This window comes from Bos indicus, chromosome 27 (assembly GCF_029378745.1).
Source record: "Bos indicus isolate NIAB-ARS_2022 breed Sahiwal x Tharparkar chromosome 27, NIAB-ARS_B.indTharparkar_mat_pri_1.0, whole genome shotgun sequence".
NCBI lineage: Eukaryota > Metazoa > Chordata > Mammalia > Artiodactyla > Bovidae > Bos > Bos indicus.
Window position 1 is genome coordinate 6,327,159 of NC_091786.1, and position 21,560 is coordinate 6,348,718.

At 46.5% G+C, this 21,560-nt stretch overlaps 1 long non-coding RNA gene across 1 annotated transcript; it reads right to left on the bottom strand.

The window, feature by feature from the left end:
* Positions 1 to 754: 754 nt before the first annotated feature.
* Positions 755 to 11,926, bottom strand: LOC139180176 (uncharacterized). The gene is made up of 4 exons (XR_011564479.1): positions 11,146 to 11,926; positions 9,753 to 10,427; positions 4,856 to 4,930; positions 755 to 3,927 (listed from the first exon to the last, which is right to left on the bottom strand). It is a non-coding gene; the product is annotated as an uncharacterized lncRNA (long non-coding RNA).
* Positions 11,927 to 21,560: the final 9,634 nt, after the last annotated feature.

The window sequence follows — 21,560 nt, forward strand, 5'->3', positions numbered from 1 at the left end:
ATACATCTGCGTTTTTTCCCAAAATGCCGTGGTTCTACCTATATGAATTATCTCCTAAAGAATACCTCTAAGCTTCCTCTTTTGTCGTGCTCTGCAGCCAGGAACAAAATGCCTCTGGAATGAGGCAAATGGTAAACTTTAGGTACTGCTCTCAGCTCAGACACACGTCAGTAGGTGGAAGGTTTAAAAAAGGAGACTATGTATGTTATGACTATGTCATCATATTAGACTTTAAGGAAAGCAGATGATGGTTTGTTTTCATTCTTTCCCATTGATTTCAGGGTTTCTTCTCTATGCCTCCAGGCCAGATAGCCTTCTGCAAACCCGGCTGGGAAACTTCCCTTTTCTACTCTTCCCAGATTAGCATCGCTGAGGTGCTTTGGGGACACCAGGGTATCTCTCTGAAAGTGGAGCAGGTTGGAGAAACGAAATTGAACTCAGATATGACAGGGAAATGCCAGAGACCATTTTCCCGGGATCACATGAGAAAAGAAGACAACAAAGATGAGGAGGTAAGACAGCTTCAAGGCTGGTTCAGAAGAGACTCCTCACAAGTTCCTGGAAAGGAGAAAACAAACAGCACTTCAGCGGGTTGAATAAAAAGCAACCCAAAGCTTCTTTTATAGGTCCAATCAGGGCGACTGCATGTGGAAGACAGTGTTCAATTCTGATCTGAGTACTAACTAAAATATTTGCTGGACTTCGAAAGCCCATGACATAAACAGAGCAATGATTAACAATATTCCTGGCAAAGCTGGAGGGGTTTCTTTTGTTAGCTCTTAATGGGTGCAGGACCAGAAGAGAACAACAATGATGATGACAGTAAAAATAAGAATGAATAGATGGGAAAAAAGAAAAGAATGAATAGATGGGATGTCCCAGGCAGTCCAGTGGTTAAGACTTGGCCTTCCGGTGCAGGTGATGTGGGTTCCAACATTGACTGGAGAGCCAAGATCCCACATGCCTTGTGGTCAGAAAGACAAAACATAAAGCAGAAGCAATAGGGTAACACATTCAATAAAGATTTGAAAATGGTCCACATCAAAAAAATAAAAATCTAAAAGAATGATTAAAATTGATGGAGCATTTACTCTATGGGAACTTGTGAATGGTTTAGATGACGTTTTTTCCATTTGCTTTCATGGAGTTAGTACCATCTGCTACTTCAACTCAGGCACAAGTACAGTCAAGATACAATCTTTTATTTTTCCGATAGTCACTCTTGCACTTAACCCAATGGGACTTCGAGAAGGAAAACTATCACAGGGTTTAGGACTCACTTCTCTTCAGATGCCGAGAGGTGTCTGAGATCTATTGTAGCATGTCACTTGGCTCAGTTTGTACAGAAGATGGTCCCCTGCATCTGACAACGGGCTTTATCTGTGCTCTAGGAACGACCCTGCTGATTCAGGGCCCTGTCCAGGCCATGGTCATGTCTAATGACCGATAAAGCCTCATGTTCTTGACTCTTGTGCTATAAAACACAGCATAGTTCCAGGGTAAGTGAAAGTCGAAGGGCTTTGCTCCTTAGCCAAAGCCTGAATCAAAGATGGCATCTTGAGATCAAAAAATGAGGAGGCTGCTGGGTATAATCAATAAGTCCGTTTTTTTACCAAGGTTGGGGGAGCACCTTACTTACTCGCAGAGCAGGACTCCAAGCCTCCCTCTGAGGAGCCACTGGGGCTATTTTGTTGCTAACCTGGTGTATGTGGGTGGGGGCTTGGAAATAGCAATCTATTTTCCTAAGATTTGTGAAAGGGTAACTAGTCATATGGGAATACATCAGGGAAGGTATTCCTCATTGTTTGGGGACTAACAGAGCATAGAGGCTGCCTGGTCCTAATGGTTATTAAACAATATCTATTAACTACAAGACCCTGCTGACAGAGACGTGATTCATCACACAGGCCATTTCTGGGCAGGGTCAACAGAAGGACAGCAGGAGCTGCACGAGCCCAAGATGGCGTCAGTGATGCTAACAGACATCCAGGCACCCTCCTCCTGGTTTTCCTTAACCTGCTGTTTCTCTCCTCCGTCTCCGGGCTTTGGCAGAGCCTTCCCTAACGTAAGTCTCAGCAGCTGGGGGTGAGATTTCAGTTTTTTCTCACCCAGAAAATCTTGGGCTTCTCATAAGAAATGATCCCCCTTATTCTGAATGAAGCATTTTTCTGTAACAAATGTCTTCAGAGTGACTGACTCAAGAATTCTTTTATTTTCCTCTCATCTCAAGATGATGGCTGATTACTCATCCTACATTTATGCAGTTAATCAGAACCCACCAAGTGAAGCGTATTGAAGGTGATTATGATGGCCTTCCTACAACCAGAAGTAAAGTAGTCTTACATTATACCAATACTAATATCATCCCTAATGGTATCCATGGGGAAAAAATAAGACTAGAGATATTCAGTGTGGTGTTCGAGTTTGTCTGTGGTGAAATTAAAGTTGGAATCAGGAATCTGACTCTAGATACTGAATTCTTTATTACTGCAGGATGTTCTACTGGTCTCCTTTCTCAAGGATTAAGTATTAGAATCAAGTGAAAATTATTATACATTTTAAAAGAATGATAAATTGGCTCACGACTTTCCATACACTAGTGATAATCTAGAAATTAGGATTTAAAAATATTTTTATATTGACTAAGTTGATTTTAAAATACCCTCTAAAGGGAAAACTTGCAAGAATAAGCAGGATAATTTTTATAAAGAACAACGCAGTGACTTTCATTACCAGTTATTATAATTTATGATGATGCTGAGGCTTGAAATATGTGACTTTGGCTGAGGAATTAAAAAAAATAAAACCTGAGGCAAAACAAAGAAGCCAGAAACAGTACACTGGTTGTTCATCTGCTAACCTGTTCTGAATTTTCTTTAATTATTCATGATTGAAAGTCAAGTGAAAGTGTTAGTTGCTCAGTGGTGTCTGACTCTTCCTGACCCCATGAACTGTAGCCCACCAGGCTCCTCTGTCCATGGGATTTCCTAGGCAAGAATACTAGAGTGGATTGCTGTCTCCTCCTCCAGGGGTTCTGTCCAACCCAGAAATCTGCATAGCAGGCCGATTCTTTACCATCTGAGCCACCAGGGAAGCCCACTCATCACTGATTGGGACCCAGTTATAGAACTGGTCCTGGTCACACCACCGCAATGCCAGTCACACTCTTTGTTTCCTGTGAGATTGTTCAGGTTTTGGAAGAATGCTCGTGTCTCTTGTCCTTCCTCTTTGTCCCCCGCTTCCTGGGCACCTTGCGTCCTGTCTCCGTCCTCCTGGCCTAAACCTGCTCTGTAAACTTCAGATAGCTGTGGTCCTGTCAAGGCCTGCTCCCTCCCCAGAGGGAGGAGAGTGACACCTGTATGGAGAGGCGGCCTACTCAGCAAACTACAGACGGGGCCACACCTTGGACAAGACACGTGAACAAGGAAGACACCGAATGATCGCACCTCTCTCAGGACTCCAGCCTGGGGCCAAAGTGGCTTAAGGGTCACATTTGCTCTGTGAATGAAAACACTGTTGCAACATTTGTGTTCAGTTGCTCAGTCCTGCCGAACTATTTGCAACCCCATGGACTGTAGCCTGTCAGGTTCCTCTGTCCATGGAATTTTCCAGGCAAGAATTTAAAGCATAATAACTGTCTCCCTCCCACTGCCTACCCTGCCATGGAAAACAACATCAGTCCTAATGATATAACATTCGATTGTGTAGATGTGAGAACTGTCTGCTTTTATTTACACAAGAGGAGACCTGCTCAGGGTCTCTCGCTGGGTTCCTCAGCTGGGCTACCTCCATCAGCTGGGCTTTATTTTGCAGCAAACGGTGAATGCCCGGCAGGGTCCTCTGAAGGGCTCACAGCTCGGCGTCCCTTGCTTCAGGCAGATTCTACCCCGAAGATGGCAGGGTCTTTCAAAATTGAGCACCCTAATGCTGTTGGAAAAGGAAAAGACATTTATATGAAGCCTCGTGGAAGTCCCATGAGGAAATATGGGAGTCTCACCATCTGACTGGGATCCTCTTCTTTCCCAGCTAAACACCAATAGTAAACGTCCCCCTCATATCTCTCACTCTCTGTTCTGATGTAAGATGTCAGTGTTGTTGATGAACCTGGTTCGAGAAGATCCCACGTGTGGGAGCAACTAAGCCCCTTAGACACCACCGTGAACCTGTGCTCTGGAGCCTGGGCTCCACAATGAGAAGCCCCTGCAAGGAGAAACATGTGCCCTGCAACTGGAGAGTAGCCTGCGCTCTCCAAAACTAGAGAAAAGCCCGCGCAGCAACAAAGACCCAGCACAGCCAAAAGAAAAAAAAAAAAAAATATATATATATATATATATATATATATATATACCCTTCTTGACACAGGAACACCTGGGTGTTAACCGCAGGGTCTGTAACCACTGCCCCGTGTGCCTCACCAGTCACCCCACCTCCCCATCATGCAAAACCCACCCAGCTCTCACAGGCTCGTTAGATGGAAGCCTTGTCCAGCAGAACTCAAGGTCACACCATGTCATGTGGAAAGAGGTCTCCGGTCCAGGCCTCATAAAGGAAGTTTGTCTCATACTGGGTTATACCAGTCAAGTGATTCAACTGATTTAGTTCACAAATCATCCAGCTCATTCCAGGGAAAGGAGAGGATGGAGAAAGTTACCACGAATAAGACATTTAAGGTCATGAAGACGCAACAATATGCTTTGGAAAGAATTCTCTAATCACTCAATGCCTACTTTTGGGTGTGGAAGTGACCTACTAGTAGCTCTGTCATGCTTTACTTTCTGATCATGGTTAACTTAGGGAAGGAAAAACCAAGTAATGATAAGAAAGGGCATCCTGGTTGGTATTTACTGGGCAGTACCTGGAAGAGGATCAAGAGAGCGGTGAGGAAGACACGGAGGAGCCTCATTGTCCTGGAACGGAGGTCCCGGAAGGTCTGGTGGGAAGGATCAAGGACACAGTCAGAAGTCCGAGGAGCTCAGGGCCTCTAGGACCAGAGCAGACACGACCTCCTGCCCCAGGGCCCTGCACCTGCCTCGGCAGGAGGATTGTGACTGCTCCATCCTTTCTGGCTCCCTGAGCCCCAGCTGTCGCTTGCCTTGGGTTCCCTCACACCTGGGGTTCAGATCTGGGGTTGAGGCCCTCCTGTGCCCACATCTATGGAGGTGGCGTCCCCATGAGGCAGAGGCTGGAGCATCCAAAGCCAGTGGTAGGGCGGGAGTCCGGCTGTCACAAAAGGAGGGTAAGGCCAGACACTTGTGGGTGAAGAGGTTCATTAGAAAAGATTTAGAGCCCAGTTGATTGGATCTTCAGGGCTACTTGAAAGGAAGATCCAGAATGGTGGTGGGTTATAATCTTCCTGGAGAATCCACGTTAAAGGAAGAAAAAGTTTGTATTGGTTAAAAATTAGTGGAGAAATACACCCAATTATTTCTAGGATTTTAATTTTAATGTTTACTTTCATTTAAATCTATCACAGTTTTTCTCATTATAAAACATAATACACATCAGAAAGTTTCAACTAAAAACACCCAAAATTTTAAGTCATAAGTAAATGCAAAAATGAAATATTTTTTGAAAACCCATAGGCCTGCCCTTCAGTTATAACTACTACCTACAATTCAGAATATTTCAGCTCTTTTCCTTTGCAAATGAAAGTGTAAATATTTATTTTTAATTTAAAACATAGAATCTTACTTCACATTCAATGCCAATGTGTTTTTACCACTTAAATATTATCTTGGAAAAATTTTATATCTGTTCAAATGAATTTGCCTCATAAATTTGTAGGACTATATATATATATATATATATAGAGAGAGAGAGAGAGAGAGAGAGAGAGAGAAATTTATATAACACTTACTTTTGTATAAATTCCTACAAGTGGAATCTCTCTCTCTCTCTATATATATATATATGCATTTTTCAAGTTTTTTTTTGGGGGGGGGTAAATTCTTAAACTATTTTATCCATTAATTGTGTATTTTATTAATCACAAATCAAAAGGTCTCATGCTGCAAAATTTTTGCAAAAATGACTAGTTTTTAAAAGCTTTATAAATAAAATCTCTCCCTACCAAAAAACTGAGTTAAATTCAATCATCTTTTTTTTTTCCAGTATGTTTTTAAATTTTTATTCCTTTATTTATATTTATATATAAATAAAGGAATTTTTCAAGTTTTAATGGGTTTTTCCCAGTTGCCCATGCTAGAAACTGTTGTACCACTTTATCCTCTTGCTGACAATATTAAAAAGTGTATTTGACAGTTAATATTCTCATTACTAGTGGTTTTAAGAATTTTTTCAATTTTTCCAAATTGAATGAGGGAATAATATTTTCTTTTTTGTTTTAATATATTAAAAAAATTGTTTCTGAGGTTGAACATTTTGAAAAATGTTTTTGGTTATTTTTATGTCTTACACTTTATCCACTTTTCTATTCATCTTTCCTTGCTGACTTCTCAGAATCCCATGTATATTTAAGGTCACTAATCCTATATTATATGTGTTGCAAAAATTGTTTCTGGCTTGCTTTTAGCTGTGTGCTTGCTCATCTAATAGATGAAATTTATAGCTACCCTTAGAGATTACATTTGGTTTTCTTCAAAGATATTTATTAGTATGTTTATCTACTTCTGTCTGTATTCCTGGTTAGTTTCATCCTTAATTCATTCAGTCCTTGAATGAAGGCTCTTCTGAAAACCTATGACAGACAAGTCCCCAGCAGTGACCTGAAAACTGTTGCTTGCACCATCCAGCAGTATGAATTTCCTGAGCCCACAGACATGCCCTCACTCCCACATGTCTCATATGGAAGGCTGATGTCTGAGTTCCCATCTCTGTCCTCTTAGGAAATCTAATCTTGCATGGAAGAGAAACAAGCTCATACATGATTGGAAGGAATTGAAAATGATCAGGGCCACCCGGGTGAGCCAAGTACAGCAGGCCATCCGGGGGAGGACGGGGAAACAGATTTTGTACACCCACCAGAGCACCTAAACCACACAGCCTGCCTGGCACCTACCTAGTCCTGGTCAGAGACAGTTCTGTTCCTTTTGCTCTTCTGTTTGTCTCTGCTGGAGGCAGCACTAAGTGATCTGAGCTATTAATAACACAGCTCCTCGAGTACAAGATAATCAAATCTCCCTCTTTAGTCTCTTTCAGAGGGCATGGCTACGCTCACTGATTCTCTATTACCAAATAACATTTAAATTATTCCATCAAGTTAAACACAATGTTATTGCTTCACTGAAATTACAGGATTTACTAAAGAAAAAAAAAATGATATGTGGGTGATTGAGTCTAAGAACTAGATTTCCCTTTAGATGTTTTTGCCTCCTCTTAGTACAACCTTTTGTACTAAGAAACTTACCTTCAGTAAGTTTCTTTCTGGGTCCTTCAGATTGATTTTGTAACTGATTCCTAGATATTTCATGGTTTTTCTTTTTGAGCCACATTCTTCTTTCATTACATTTTATAACTGCTACTGTCTGCATAAGAAACGCTGTGGATCTGGAATAATAATGCATCACTAGCCCACAAGTTGAACTCTTATTCATTTAGATTTTTTGTGGTTACTTCTCAGTGGTTTTGCAGTTCTAAAATTATAGGTCTGTAAGAATTATCATTAACCTCCTGGGTTCTGAACTGTAGGATTCTTCCTTTCTGCTCTCAATGAAAGACATTGACTCACAATGCCTGGAACTGGCAGAGATCCTCGAAGCCAACTTCCTTACTTCACAGAAGGGGAAATTGTGGCCAAACAAGGTCAAAATCATGTCTAGGGTTTATCCTCTGGTAAATGTCTTTTATGCTGTAAAATCTTTCTCAGTTATGACAATGCAAACATTAACTTGTTTCTATCCATTTCCCCTGTTTTCCTGTTTCTTTTATCCCTTCTTTCTCCTGTCAAAGATCAACTTCCTCAATCTCCAAAAATGAAACAAGGTTTTTCAAAAACAGTTTTTAAAGACACTTGGTGTTTTTTAAATAGATGCTTCCACCTCTTTTTCTTTATGTGTAATTTCTTCTGTAAAAACCTTTGATTTTTCTTCCAGGGCTTGATGAAGAATTTCAACTCATGCATGAAGCACAAGTTGTAGTTTCAGCCAAGATGTCCTTGGGTGGTCAGAAATGACTGTGTCCAGTGAAGAAATGGAGGGAATTCTGATGACAACACCAACACTCAGTGCTTCTGGGACCCTGGGATTAAGTCTACCACTCTTGCAGGGTCAAAATGGAGATGACTGAGTTCATGTCAAGATTTGTTTGAAAAGTTAGAGTGAGATAAAAATCCATGTTGGGTCTAGTAATGTGAGCTAATTCTGATCATGGGCCCTGAGTGAAATCTCTGGAGGATGTATGAGCTGTGAGAGAAACTGTTCAAGGCAAGGACGGTTGCTACTTCAAAAGAGAGAAAATAGAAATGGAGGGAAGAAGGGAGGGAGAGAGAGCAGTCACAAGAATCTCCTAAAATTCTTCTTCAGTTTTGGGGCCATAAAAGGCCCCAATCTGCTTCCCACGTGCTCCTCCAGCAGAACAGGCCAGGGAGCATGTGGCCCTGGGTTAGCACGTCTCTTCTTTTTCGGGTGCTGGCAGCTCTGTTCCCACCCGGCTCTGCTCTGAGGAGCTTACTGACTGCACTCTGACAGGACAGGCCTCACTCTGAGCCCTCGTTCTCTCCCTAGAGAAACAGAATGACGTCCTTGAGTCATGAATGAGTTGGGAGTCCTGTTACCTGTTGACCTTGTTTCACCTACAAGACTCCGAGGTCTTGAAAACCCAAGACTGAGTCTCCTCAGCATTGAGCCCTTAGGTGTGAACCAGACGGAGAATAACTCGAGCCTGGAAACAGGAAGCACCTTTGACAGAACCATAGGAATGTGGGATTCTTCTCCTTCTTCGCCTGTGCCCAGACTTCTCCCATCGGAGCCCGGGCTCCCACACCTTCGGCGCTGGACCCCGAGGGGCCTCACTCATTGCTCCTGAATCAGGGGCTCAGGACCCCTGACCCCAGCCTGCTCGCCTCTGCACACACTCCAGTCTCGGGGTCGTGCTTCCAGTGAGAACAAGAAGGGGCCCTTCAAGCCCCCAACACTCTGCCTCAGGTCGGTCTGGGGGAGGCACCATCCCACGTGCGCAGGGGCGGCTTTGGGTCTTGGGCCGGGGTCGGCCGCCATGAGCGTAGGTTGTGCCTGGAAGTGTGTCGGGCGTCGGGCGGCACCATGCCGGCTTCGTGTGGAGCGCCCCGACCCTCTCCGTAAGGAGTGAGATAGGACCCTCCCTGCAGCCCCTGGAGAGCGACCTCGAGTGGCCGTTCCCTCCGCGGGAGCAGGACCACACGGAGGTCAGGAGGACTGAGTCCCCGGAGGACACAGAGCCGGGCCCCACCACCGCGCGTGACCCATCCCGCAGCCCCCTCGCTCCCTCAGAAGCTGCCTCAGACACCTCTGGGATGTCGTGTGGAAAGATGACACTGGACCTAGGCTTCGGACCCAGGCTCTGGTCCCGGCTCCGCCTCTGATTACAGGTCACATCCCTTCGCGGCGCCTCCGTGCCCTCGTCACCAAGATGCCAGAGCTGGGTGAGCTGAGGCGTGGTTCTGAGGCCCGTGGCTCCAGGCGCTTCCGAGAGGCATGGGGGCCCGACACAGAGTGGGGACCGCGGGAGGACGGCCGCTCGCCTGGTCCTCGGGCTCCCGCCTGGGGTCCCCTGAGCTGAGACCCCGTCCGCCTGGGCCCTCAGCTTCGCTCACCCACCTCCTCTCCCTCCTGTGGGGCCTGAGGAGCCTCTCCTTCATCCTTCAGGGCCTGTTCCTGGAGGCGCCCTGACGGCCCGCAGTGTTCCCATCACCGGGCCCTAGTGAACCAGAGAAATCACTGAGTGGGCACCGGCAGAGGGGCGGTGCCTCCTGGCAGGGACCCAAGGGCTAGTGCCTGGCGCCCGGGGACTCTGTGCCCGGGACTGGCTCATCGTTAGAGACTGGAGGGGATGCGAGGCTGCAAAATGCGGGGGGCTAGTCACTGCCCCTGCCTCAGCAAGCTCAGGGCGCCAGTCACCAATGACCCCCGAGAGCTGAGCTGCTGGGCGAGTGGAGGGTGTTGGAGGGTTCGAGCGCTACTGCAGCGCCAGGAACACTGAGGACGGGAGGAGATAGAAGGAGGAGAACAGCTTTCTGTGACACCGTGGCACGGCCTTAGGGCTCAGATGGTCAGATCCCCCTGCAGAAGGGAGGAAATCAAGAGGAAATAGGGCGGCATGCCAGCAGGAAAAAGAAAACCTGTCTGGGGAGACAATGCAGTAAATCATACCTAGATGTGCACTTTAACCATCGCATCAGCGGGGAAGTAGGGGGCAGGGGCAGGGAAGCAAGGAACTCAGCTGAAAAGAGGCAGGAGTCTTGGGGTCTTCAGTACCTTGGTCTGTGGAGGGTGCTTCATCAGGTGCATTTGAAAAAGGGAGACAAAAAAATGGTTTAGGTTGAAAATGACAAAAATACTTTGACAATAATATTAAAAAGTGTCCATAAAAGGAAATAGCACAACATTGCTTAATTTCACCTTTTTAATCTTCTTTAATTTTCTGATTTCTCTTCTGATTATTATTCAGAACTCTAGACATTTCCTTCATGAAAGAGTGTCATTACTGAGTCTTAGGATTAACTGACAAAACACCAATTTTAGAGTCAGGAAACCAGGGCTGTGGCTCCAGAGATGCCACTTGCCTCTGGACCCCTGGGAAGTACCCACTCTCTTCTGGACCTTAGTTTTCTCATCTGGAAAATGCGATGATGACTTAGGTCCCTCCAACTCTCTTCTGGACCTTAGTTTTCTCATCTGGAAAATGCGATGATGACTTAGGTCCCTCCAACTTAGCTCGCACCTGCTGACACTAGGCTCTGATGGATGGTTTCTTAGCAAAAAGATACTTCCTGCACTAAGGAAAAGCCAAATTATCTGCCTCTGGGAAAAATATGTTTGTCCCTCCTGCTAAATAAAAGGAAGTAAGTTACTCAGAATGTAGACTTATCTTCCTGCTTAATGTTACACGAGTATAGTAATCTAACATCCTTGAAGTTTCTGGGCAAAGCACTCAAGTGAGAGGAATTACACAAAGATAGGAAACAGTCAGATGGGTCCCTTCAGGCATCACCTGGTTCTTAGTTTCTAGCACTCTCCTGGCCCCCTTTCCAGGCACAGGGCAGCTTGGCTCAGCACCATTCTTCCTGAGACCCATTTCCTCTGCTCCCAGGATTTCCAGATCCTAGGCAGAATCGGGTACAAAATGAACAAAATGTGCTCCCAGAATGCCAGGGGCTTTCAGCTGGATCAAACAGATCCACACTGTAACAGTTCATCACTATTCACTGCAGTGAGGAGGAGGGGTCTTAAAGGAAGGAAGGGCTGTTCCTGTTCCTATGGTGTGGGGGTGGGAGTAGGGGGAGAGGTTGAGAAAACTTTGCTGTGAGGTCAGTTTTTGATTTATGGTCTAAGGGATGAGTCAGTATTTATGAGGCAGACACACACACAGTGGTGAAGCCAGTCCTGGAAAAAGGAAGATCATAGGCAAAGATAGAAAGGTGTAGATTTCAATGTGAATTTGGGAAGTCATGTGTCCTTTGGCTAAAGAAAAAGGAAACACTGTAGGATATGTAGACTCAGGTTTGGATATTTGAATTTGTCTTGTAAGCAAAGAGAAGAAACTGAAGGACTTTAAATGAGAAAATAACACTGTCAAGTTTGTAATCTGGAAATAACTCGGTAGCTATATATAGACTGGATTCAGGAAGTGAAGGTAAAGGACTGTTATAAACCCACCATATATAAAACAGCTAGCTAGTGGGAAGCTGCTTTATAACACAGGAAGCTCAGCTTCAGGAAGGAGAAGAGATGTGCTAACTTAACCATCACATGAGGGACCACACTGGTAGGAAGCAGTCTGCTTAGGAGGCAGCAGTTGTGAATCCAGTTATGAGAATAGGGATGTTATTCTCATTGGTTACCCATTGAAAGAAGGTATTCATAGTAACAGACATGCATCATAGGGAGAAATCTCTGTAGCCTGGAACCCAATTCTGTCTATCCCCCTACAAAACCTCTTTAAAGTAGATTGTACAGGGACAGCCCTGGTGGTCCAGTGCTTAAGACTCTGAGCTCCCAATGCTGGGGCACAGGCTCGATCCCTGGTCAGGGAACTAGATCCCACATGCCTCAACTAAGAGTTCACGTGTCACAACTAAAGATTCTGCATGCAACAGCTAAGAGCCGGCACAAATTAAAAAACAAACAAAAAAGAATCAGTATAAAGCAAGCACTTAAATACAATAAATTAAGAAAAATAGGAAGGAATACTTCACCTGGACAAAGAGGAGTCATCATCAAACAGAAACCACTCAGAATCTCTCAAAGATGCTGAAAGAAAAAGGAGGTGGTGGGGACCGGGGAAGGGGGGGCAGGGAGAAGAGACAGAAGGTGTGCAGGGAGCTTGGAGAGAATCCCACGCCACACGTGGGCACAGACATAGACACACCTGGGGGCCGCAACTGGGGAAATTCATTTCTGGTTGCTTTGGTTTTCTTTGAAAACCTGGCATGATGTCTCTCAGCTGAGAGTGGGCGTGGGGAGCTGACAGGAGCTTTGGAGGAGAAGGTGCCACCTGAAGCAGTCGTGGGGAATGAAGGCAAGCGGAGGGGAAGGAGGCATCCAAGCAGGGCCAGTGGGGAGACAGGACCCGCTGTGCATGAGGCGTCCTGAAAACAGGCTGAACCCGGGGGAATGTGAAGGGGATTAGCAGCATCAGGGTCAAGGATTCTAGGTTCTTCATCTACAAAGGGTTGAGCCAGAAAGACAGGAGGTGGAAGTCAAGAGCAGTTGCTTAGCACTGAGATTACAGAGGGTTCGCAGGTCCTGGCTGAGAGGGTTTTGTTTGTGTGTTTTCCCTTCTTGACACCAACTGTGTGTCCAGGGCTTCAGCTCAGTTCTGACACTAACCACCCCAGAAGGAGGGGCAGCCTCACAGGTGGGATCCCAGTTCCACAAGACTGTCCCCACTTCAGATGCCAACTCTTGGGTCCCCAGCTCCCCCACACTTCTGCCCGACTTGGCTACAAACTCAGGGATCCCAGTACCTCCCCCTTCAGGTTGTATGATTTGCTAGACTGACTCACAGAACCTCAGAAAATGCCAGAGAAAGGACCAGGCCACGGCCGCCTCCCCAGGCTCCTTTGTTTTAGAAGCCTTGGTTGATTTCTGTAACTGGCCATTTGGGTCACTTGTTTGTTGGTTTCTCTTCCTACACTTTAAATTCTCTCTCGTATGTTTTCAATTCACCAATAGTGCATCCTTGAATGGAGAAGGCACTGGCAACCCACTCTAGTATTCTTTCCTGGAAAATCCCAGGGATGGGGGAGCCTAGTGGGCTGCCTTCTATGGGGTCGCACAGAGTCAGACATGGTTGATGAGACTTAGCAGCAGCAGCAGCAGCAGCAGCATCCTTGAAAACGCAGACCCCAACCCTATACCTGAACAAAAGCAAAAGCCTAGGCCCCCCATGCATTCTCTCCCTACCTGACACCATGGTAGGGAGACTATGCTGTTAAGTTTTAGGTGTCCTAAACAAAAAGCCTCTATTTTTTTCTGTTTTCAGAGCTTCCTGAGTGCATCAGACCCACAGGGGGCGGTCTGACCACAACACTGGTGATTCACAGGCTGAGAACAGCAGAAAATAGTGCAGGACACCCTGGGCTCCCTTTGCCACCCCAGTGGTGCCTCCAGCTCCCTGCTGCAGAGGCCACATGCATAATCTGAGCCCAGTAAATGACCAAGCCCTCCTCGGTTCTCAGTGTTGGCTCCACAGTCACTGAGGCAACAGTCTTCATGGAGTACCTGTCAGGAGCCAAACACAGACAAGTTCGTGGTCCCTTCCCCCTCCCAGAGGTCACTGTTGTTGTTCTTGTTATTGTTCAGTTGCTTTCCCAGTCATGTCTAACTCTGTGACCCCATGGATTGTAGCACTCCAGGCTCCTCTGTCCTTCACAATCTCCTGGAGTTTGCTCAAATTCATGTCCATGAGACTGTGATGCCATCCGACCATCTCATCCTCTGCCACCTCCTTCTCATGCCCTCAATCTTTCCAAGCATCACGGTCTTTTCCAATGTCTTGACTCTTTGCATCAGGTGGCCAAAGCATAAGAGCTTCAGTATTAGGCTCCCAATGAATATTCTGGGTTGATTTCCCTTAGGATTGACTGGTTGGATCTCCTTGTAGTCCAAGGGACTAATGCCCACCTTTCAGTGAAGATGAGGGTAAATGTTATTTAAATGTAAACTACAATGAAAAACCATGTGAGTTGAGAACTACTGGCATTAGACTATGGGAACTTATCAGAACTACTGGAATACAAAGCCAGAGGTCCTTGCACTGCTGAGAATGTGTCCTGACCCCACCACCCAGATTCCACAGAGTTCTCCAGAGGAGATGAGCAGGAGAGGGTCGGAGAGGAGGAGGGGAGGGGGTAAGGTCACTTGGGGCTGGATGGGGCCGTCCCATAATTTGACAGGGATGCGGGTTCCAGCTGGACACTCAGGATCTGTGCTCCTCACTCTATGCTCCTCACTCACCTGCTTCAGGTGAAAATTGGCAAAGACAAAATGCAGGGTTTGTAATAAAAAGAGCTCTTTAGGTATCATTTTTAAATGGGTAAATGGGCCGGACAGGAGGGACGGAGGACCACTCCCATGTGTCCTCTCATCTCTAAGGGACCACAAATGCTGTCCATCTCAAAGCTACTCACGGCTGGAAACCCACAGTGTGAGGGAAAGGGAGACGGGACAGAGAAGAGCGAACCTGAGAACCTCCCTGTGGTGCTTCATCTCACGTACGGATGCGGCTGGGCCTTGCTGCCTGGATATTTGGCCAAATGTCATTCTGGGTGTTCCTGTGAGGATGTTTGGAAATGAGACGTACATTTAAATCAGTGGACTTTGGTAAAGCAGGTTATTATTACCCCTGTGTGACATGGGTGGGCCTCATCCAATCTGTTGAAGGCCTGAACAAAGACTGACTTCCCCGCAAAGGGAAGGAATTCTGCAAGCAGCCAGCTTCAGATTTGAACTCCATCATCAGCTCCTCCCTGAGTCCTGCTGGTCTACCGCACTGGCATTGGATCTGTTTGTTTGTTTGTTTGGGGACTTGCCAAAATGTTTGTTTGTTTTGAAACTTACTTTCATAATGGTGTGAGATGATTCCTTAAAGAAATGGGTTGTTTCTGTGGAGAACCCTGACTGACTCACAACCAAGTGTGGACAAGTGAAGAGGAAAAAATGGGAGGCACCCCCAGAAAGCCCCTCAGGGATGGGCTATGGGTGTCTACACTCTGAAGTAACTTTTCCTGGTTTGCAGAACCTTTTGAGGACACACTTCCCCCCCCCACACACAACCACCGCCCCCCAGGAAACAGACACAAGACAGTCTTGGAAAATTTCAGTTTCTTCACCAAACTTGGCCACTTACTTCAGCTGAGGTTGTGTTAGCATGATGTGGACAACGTGTTTTTGCAACCCTGCAATAACTGACACAGAGACACAGCTGGTGGGAGAAATGAACAGAAGCTAAGAAACACAGCAAGAAGGGTGGCCCCAAATGCCAGAGCCGGGAAGCCAGGGGTGGGGGTTGGGAGTGGGCAGAGGACTGGGGAGCCGGGGAGGCTCAGGAGGCAGCCACTCCCGGGGAGCACAGGGCTCAGGGAAGAGCTTCTGCAGAGACCCTGGGTGATGATGGCGGGTCTCTGGGAAGCCCCGCCGACCGGCGGCCACTTGGTTTCCATTGCTTCCTTCCTCCCATGGTCCATCAGAAGAGACCTCCACCCCCGATCCCCTCTGAGCAGAGTGGACAGAGCTCCCGTTTCTAAGGTCTGACCTCTCGCCTGAAGCTGCTGGGTAAAATAAATGAGGTGGTACAGGTAGCTCACTGGAACCACCGTCTACACAAGCTTGGAGCTGGGTTACCTCTCCTTTAGCAGTTTTCCCTCCACAAGATGAGACAGGCTGAGGATATAGAAAGAGGGTGAGAAAGAGGAGGGGAGGGAAAGGGAGGGAAGCAAAAGGAGCCAGAGTGATGGAAACCTGCTCATAGAACCTGCATCACTGCCCCTGAAACATGCAGGAAAATTACAGGAAAGCTCAAAGGGGCTGGGATCTTCAGCAGCAACTAAAGCAAGGAGCATCATTCAGGAACATGCAGCTCCAGGAGAGAACAGGAATCTTGCCGAGGTGAGGGGAGTTGTTTACCTGAGTATATTCAGGGTTACAATATTATCTACATTTGATATATGGGGGGACAACTTTTATTTTTGTATTACAAGCTTCAAGAAAGATTGGACCAACTCCTAGCTGATGAAAATATGTAGCAAGTTGAATGAATTCTTGGCAAGCATCCCCAGGAATCTTTGGGTGGAAAAGGGGAGGACTGTAAGTGTGGGGCTTTCTTGTTTATCAAAAGGAATGGAATCTAAGAAAGAGTACAAATGAACTAATTTACAAAACGGAAAGAGTCACAGATGTGGAAGATAGCCTTATGGTTACCAGGCTGTTGTGGGGTTGAGGGAGGGAAGGTCTAGGAGATTGGGACTAACATATACACACTACACACTACATATACAAACTACACACTACATGTACAAGCTACCCACTACGTATACATACTACATATACACACTGCACACTACATATACAAACCGCATACTACATATACACACTGCACACTACATATACACACTGCGCACTACATATACAAACTACACACTACATGTACAAGCTACACACTACATATACAAGCTCCCCACTACGTATACATACTACATATACACACTGCACACTACATATACAAGCTATATATACACACTGCACACTACATATACACACTACTTTATGGAAAATAGATAACGAATAAGAACCTGCTGCGCTGCACAGGGAACTCTATAGGCCAACTCTCCTCAGTACTCTATGATGGCCTATAGAGGAAGGAATCTAAAAGAGAGTGGATATATGTATATGTATAACCGATTAACTTTGCTATACTCCTGAGGCTAACACAACATTATAAATCAAGTATACTCCAAAAATAATTTAAAAACTAAAAACGTTTAAAAAAAAAAAAAAAGAACATTGTAAAATGAAGGGGGCAGGCAGGAGTTTTTTTAGGAGAAGGGCTAACTCCGGGAGGTGAAGTGTTTCTGTCCGACCACTAGAGGGCGGCAGCTCGCCCCATCCTGCGCCTGGACTCCAGGCCCGGCAGCTCCTCGGCTTGTGCAAGTGGTCCTTCTAGGCACCCTGCCAGGGATCCCAGGTTGTTTTTCCTTTTGTTTTCGTAACCACTACACTCTTTTAAAACAGAAAGTCGTTTCAGAGAAAACAAATAAATCTAAACCCCAGAAAGAAACCCAAGTTGGTCAAAATATGCACACGGAGCTGTCAACTCTCACCCCATCTCCCTTGTGGTCAGAACTGGGGTTCTGCCCATCACCTCACCTCCCCTCCCCTCCCCCCTCCCCCCCACACAACCACATCCTTCAGAGCAACGCTTCCCAAATGTTTCCTGGTGAAAACTTTTATTATGTTTGTGTATGCCAGCCTGTGCATTTTTAAAAGATGTACAAATTATTAGTCCTATGTTTTGTTATTAGATTCAACAAACATAACATTTCATTTCAATAAACATAGTCGGAACAAACCACACAGAATAAAAAGGGAAATGAACTGCATGCATTGTCCACTGGAGGTGCGCTTACAGGCACTGAACACAGACAATCGCTGTTCTGTTTGGTCTTTCTGTCTTTCCTTAATAACAGAAATTACATGCGTAACATGATTACCCCATAGGAGAGGCCTGTGACCATGCTGAGAGGACATGTCTCCTGAAGTTAGTTTGCCATTCGCTTGTTACCACCAAACCAGGGTGGTGACGCTGCCACCTGCAGGCATTACTGTGTATAACATCTAAACTATTTCTGTGCTTTGCTTCAGTGACTCTTAATGAGGCAAAACAGTCTCACCTGGATAGCCACAGAAAGGAAAGAAGGAATGTTAAAAACTCTTCAACTAACTCAGAATCTGTTTTTAGCATTTATACAAACCGATGGAAATGACTCTATGTTTTCAGATTTTGTCTTCCTCCCTTCCTCAGTTCCAACAAGCAATGGTTGCATGCAGATTATTCTTCCATGAAAGAAACAGACTCTGGGTCTGCACTTCGTACATATGGACTTTCTTTGAAGGAATTTAGAATGTGAGCATTCTACGTCCGTCAGAAGCTGTTCAGTGATCCCTGTTTGCTTCTGGGCAGGTAACTTGTGGCACATGCCGTCAGGGTCTGCAGAACTCTGTCCTGCAAGTGTGTAACTTTCCTCTCTGCCCTTTGGTCTCATGATTTATCACCTGAAAGTGTTAAGGTCGTTGAGAACATTGCCTGAACCAGGAAGAAGCAGTTCTGGCTGGTCAATGGGCAGTTGTAAAATACTGTGACTAAAATTGTTTTTTAACTCAGAGAAAAGTGAAGTGTCGCTGATGATACGTTTCCGACAGTACTTTTCCTGTGATTCACATGCAGTGACAGCTGTTCATGATCTTTGAGATTCTCAGATTGTAAAAATCATCATCTCAAATTTACCACACTGGTTTTGATGAGGCTGCATCTCTAGTAAAATAATGCAGATTTTCCTGAAGGGAGAGGGGACCCCACCTCCTTTCAGAGAGGAGGAAGGAGTGGGTCCTTCTGCCACTTCGGACAGGCCAGCGTCACCTCTCAGGGAGCTGAAGGGGAGAGTGCAACTCTTGGCCATTGAGGAAAGAGGAATCATTCATTTAATGTAAGAAAAATGCCATTATTAACTCTGGAAAGTGATGTCAGGTTGACTTGTTTCTCTGATCTGAGGACCATATACATAAGCACACATACATGATTCCAGAGCACAAGGCAGATTTCTTCACTAAATAACCTGTCTTGAGAGTTTCTAGGTTACTGCTCTTTTTACCTTCTTTAAAAAGAAAATTTCAAACTATGTCATCATTTTGCTTTTCCACCTGCCTGCATAAAATCCATAAGATGTGTTTTCTGGATTTGGCTTCTGTTGTTTTTTTGTTTTTGTTTTTTTTTGCTAAACAAAGTTTTCTAAATCACTTAGTTTATTTGACCTTGATGTGGCCTTTTAAGCCATCAGCAAACCTGAGGTCTGCTGGCAAGTCCTTCACCTGAAGGCAGAGAAGTAGCAGAGCTGTTTCTGAAACCGCGTTCCTGCTCCTGAGACGCTTTCGTTCAGTGACCAACTCTCAGGCGCACCTCGGGAACTCAGAAAACACTGGCTGAATTGTACCAGAAAGAGTCAAGGGATAACAGTCTGGAAAATTTTATTTCTACCTCTTGTAAAATGTGTGGTGCATGTCTGTGTGGTGTGTGTGTGTGCGTGTGCACATGCAGGCATGTGTGTGCACCTGTGTGTACCCCCCCACCCCCGGGGGGAGTGCAAACCTCACTGGGAACTAGTGAGGAGAGGACTCTTGCCCCCAGGCACGCACAGAGCTGCTGCCTCATCCTGTGCAGGCCTCAGGCTCCCTCCTCAGACACTTCCCCCCACCCGCCCTCTGAACCAACCCCTTCATCCTTTCTGCTGCCTCCTTTTCCTCATGAGCTGATTGGTTCATACAAACACTCACACACGTGTGTGTACTGTTTGTATTTCTTGTCCATCTCCCCCTCATCCACTGAAGTAAAAGTTCTAGCATCAAGGACCCAGCAGTCCTTGAATCGTCTGAGTCGAATCAGAGAGACAGAGTCAGCACCTGTCCAAACAGCGGGCCCTGCAGGGGTGTCCCCAGCTAGGCTGTAGCCCACGACCCCAGCCTCAGCTCCTTTGCAAGCCTGGACTTGGGGGTGTGAGAGGCCTCATTCATGGGAGTCTGAGAAGGTCCCCCATCTTCCTAGAGTCACAGTCTCCAGAGTTCCAGCCCCAAGTCTCACACTAGCTCTCTAAGGTGGCAAGCTGACCTAGGCCCACGTGTGAAGGGACAGGGTGATGGTGCCCTTGGAGAGACCAGCAGGTCTAGCATGGCCGACCCCAGAGCAAGAGGGTCCCAGACACACAGCAGACAAGCAGTCACCCTGTGGGAGGAACGGAGCACCCCATAAGGGACCGGTGATATTTAGATCCAAGTGCACTGGGAAACTGAAACCTCCAACAACTCAAAATGGTGTTGGCTATTTAAGAGCAATTTAGGGCACATTTATTCTTAACAGAAAGCTTCTTGTGCCTGCCCTGGAGTGCCTCCCCCTGGGATTGCTTGTGAAACTGGTGATGACTCAGAACTTCGGAGCAGAGCAGGGCATCCCCGGCCCGTATCTCGCTCAGTCCTTCGCAGACCCTGATTTCCGCCCCCCCCACCCCCCTGTCACCCCCGCTCTCTGCTCACGGGTGTCAGACTGCAGGGCTGGATCACCGCACGGCCCCGCCCAGGACTAGAGGCTCTGCAGTTGTTGCCTGATGAGTAACCCGAGCGTGGTCCAGTCTCCTGCCAATTATCTTTGATAAGATCAAGCCCACAGCATACCAGTTTTTCCCACTGATTTCATGATAAATACTCGTTCCTGGAACCCAGGCCCACAGCAGGTGTTGTGGTCATAGCAACAACAGGATCAGGATGATAAGCAGTAGGGCAGAAAGGTCTGACCATCTCTCACCTAGGTTCTCAGCCTCGGCACCGCAGGACCTTTGGGAGGACAGTCCTTGGTCCAGAGGGCTGTTTCCTGGGCCGAATGATACCCAGATGCTTAGCCATCCTCTCAGCCTCCATGTACCAGATGCCATGGCCACCTCACCTTGGTTAGGAAAAACACCAGAAATTTCCCCAGAAATTTCCGAACATCCCCCTGGTCAGGAATGGGGGGGTGGCAGGGGGATGCCAGGTCCAACCAGCCCATCGAGCTTTTCTGGAAACACAAGCTCTGAGGGGGGAGAGGAAACATCAGGGCTGCCTGGAGGAAAACCTCAGCGGACTCAGAATGCTGTGGTGCATCCACCCCAAGGGCGAGACTTCAGAAGGCAGTTTTGGGTGCTCCCAATTATAATCCCAGGCCTCCAACTGATACCATCATCAGTTTGCCCACAAAAATGCAGCTCTGGCTTAACTTTAACCTTTACAAGGCTGTTTGTTTCATCTTGTGAGTTTTTTTCTGGACCCTGCAGGGTGGACAGATCTCCAGGGGCTTGAGAAAATTCCAAGACCCACTCCCTCTCTTAGGGAACGTGCTTCTTGACTTGCTGATGACAACTGCTGTGTTTGCGAGCAGGCATGTAGTCCAGGCAGACCAGACATCAGTCAGAGGCCTGCTCTCCTGCTTCTGAAGCCCAAACAAGACTCTGTTTTCATTTCCCTAAAACAGCAGTGATTCCATTTTAAATGCTTGTGTGTGGGTGCACTGTGTGTGCTCACTCAGTTGTGTCCAACTCGGTGACCCCATGGACTGTGGCCCGCCAGGCTCCTCTGTCTGTGGGGTTCTCCAGGCAAGAGTACTGGAGT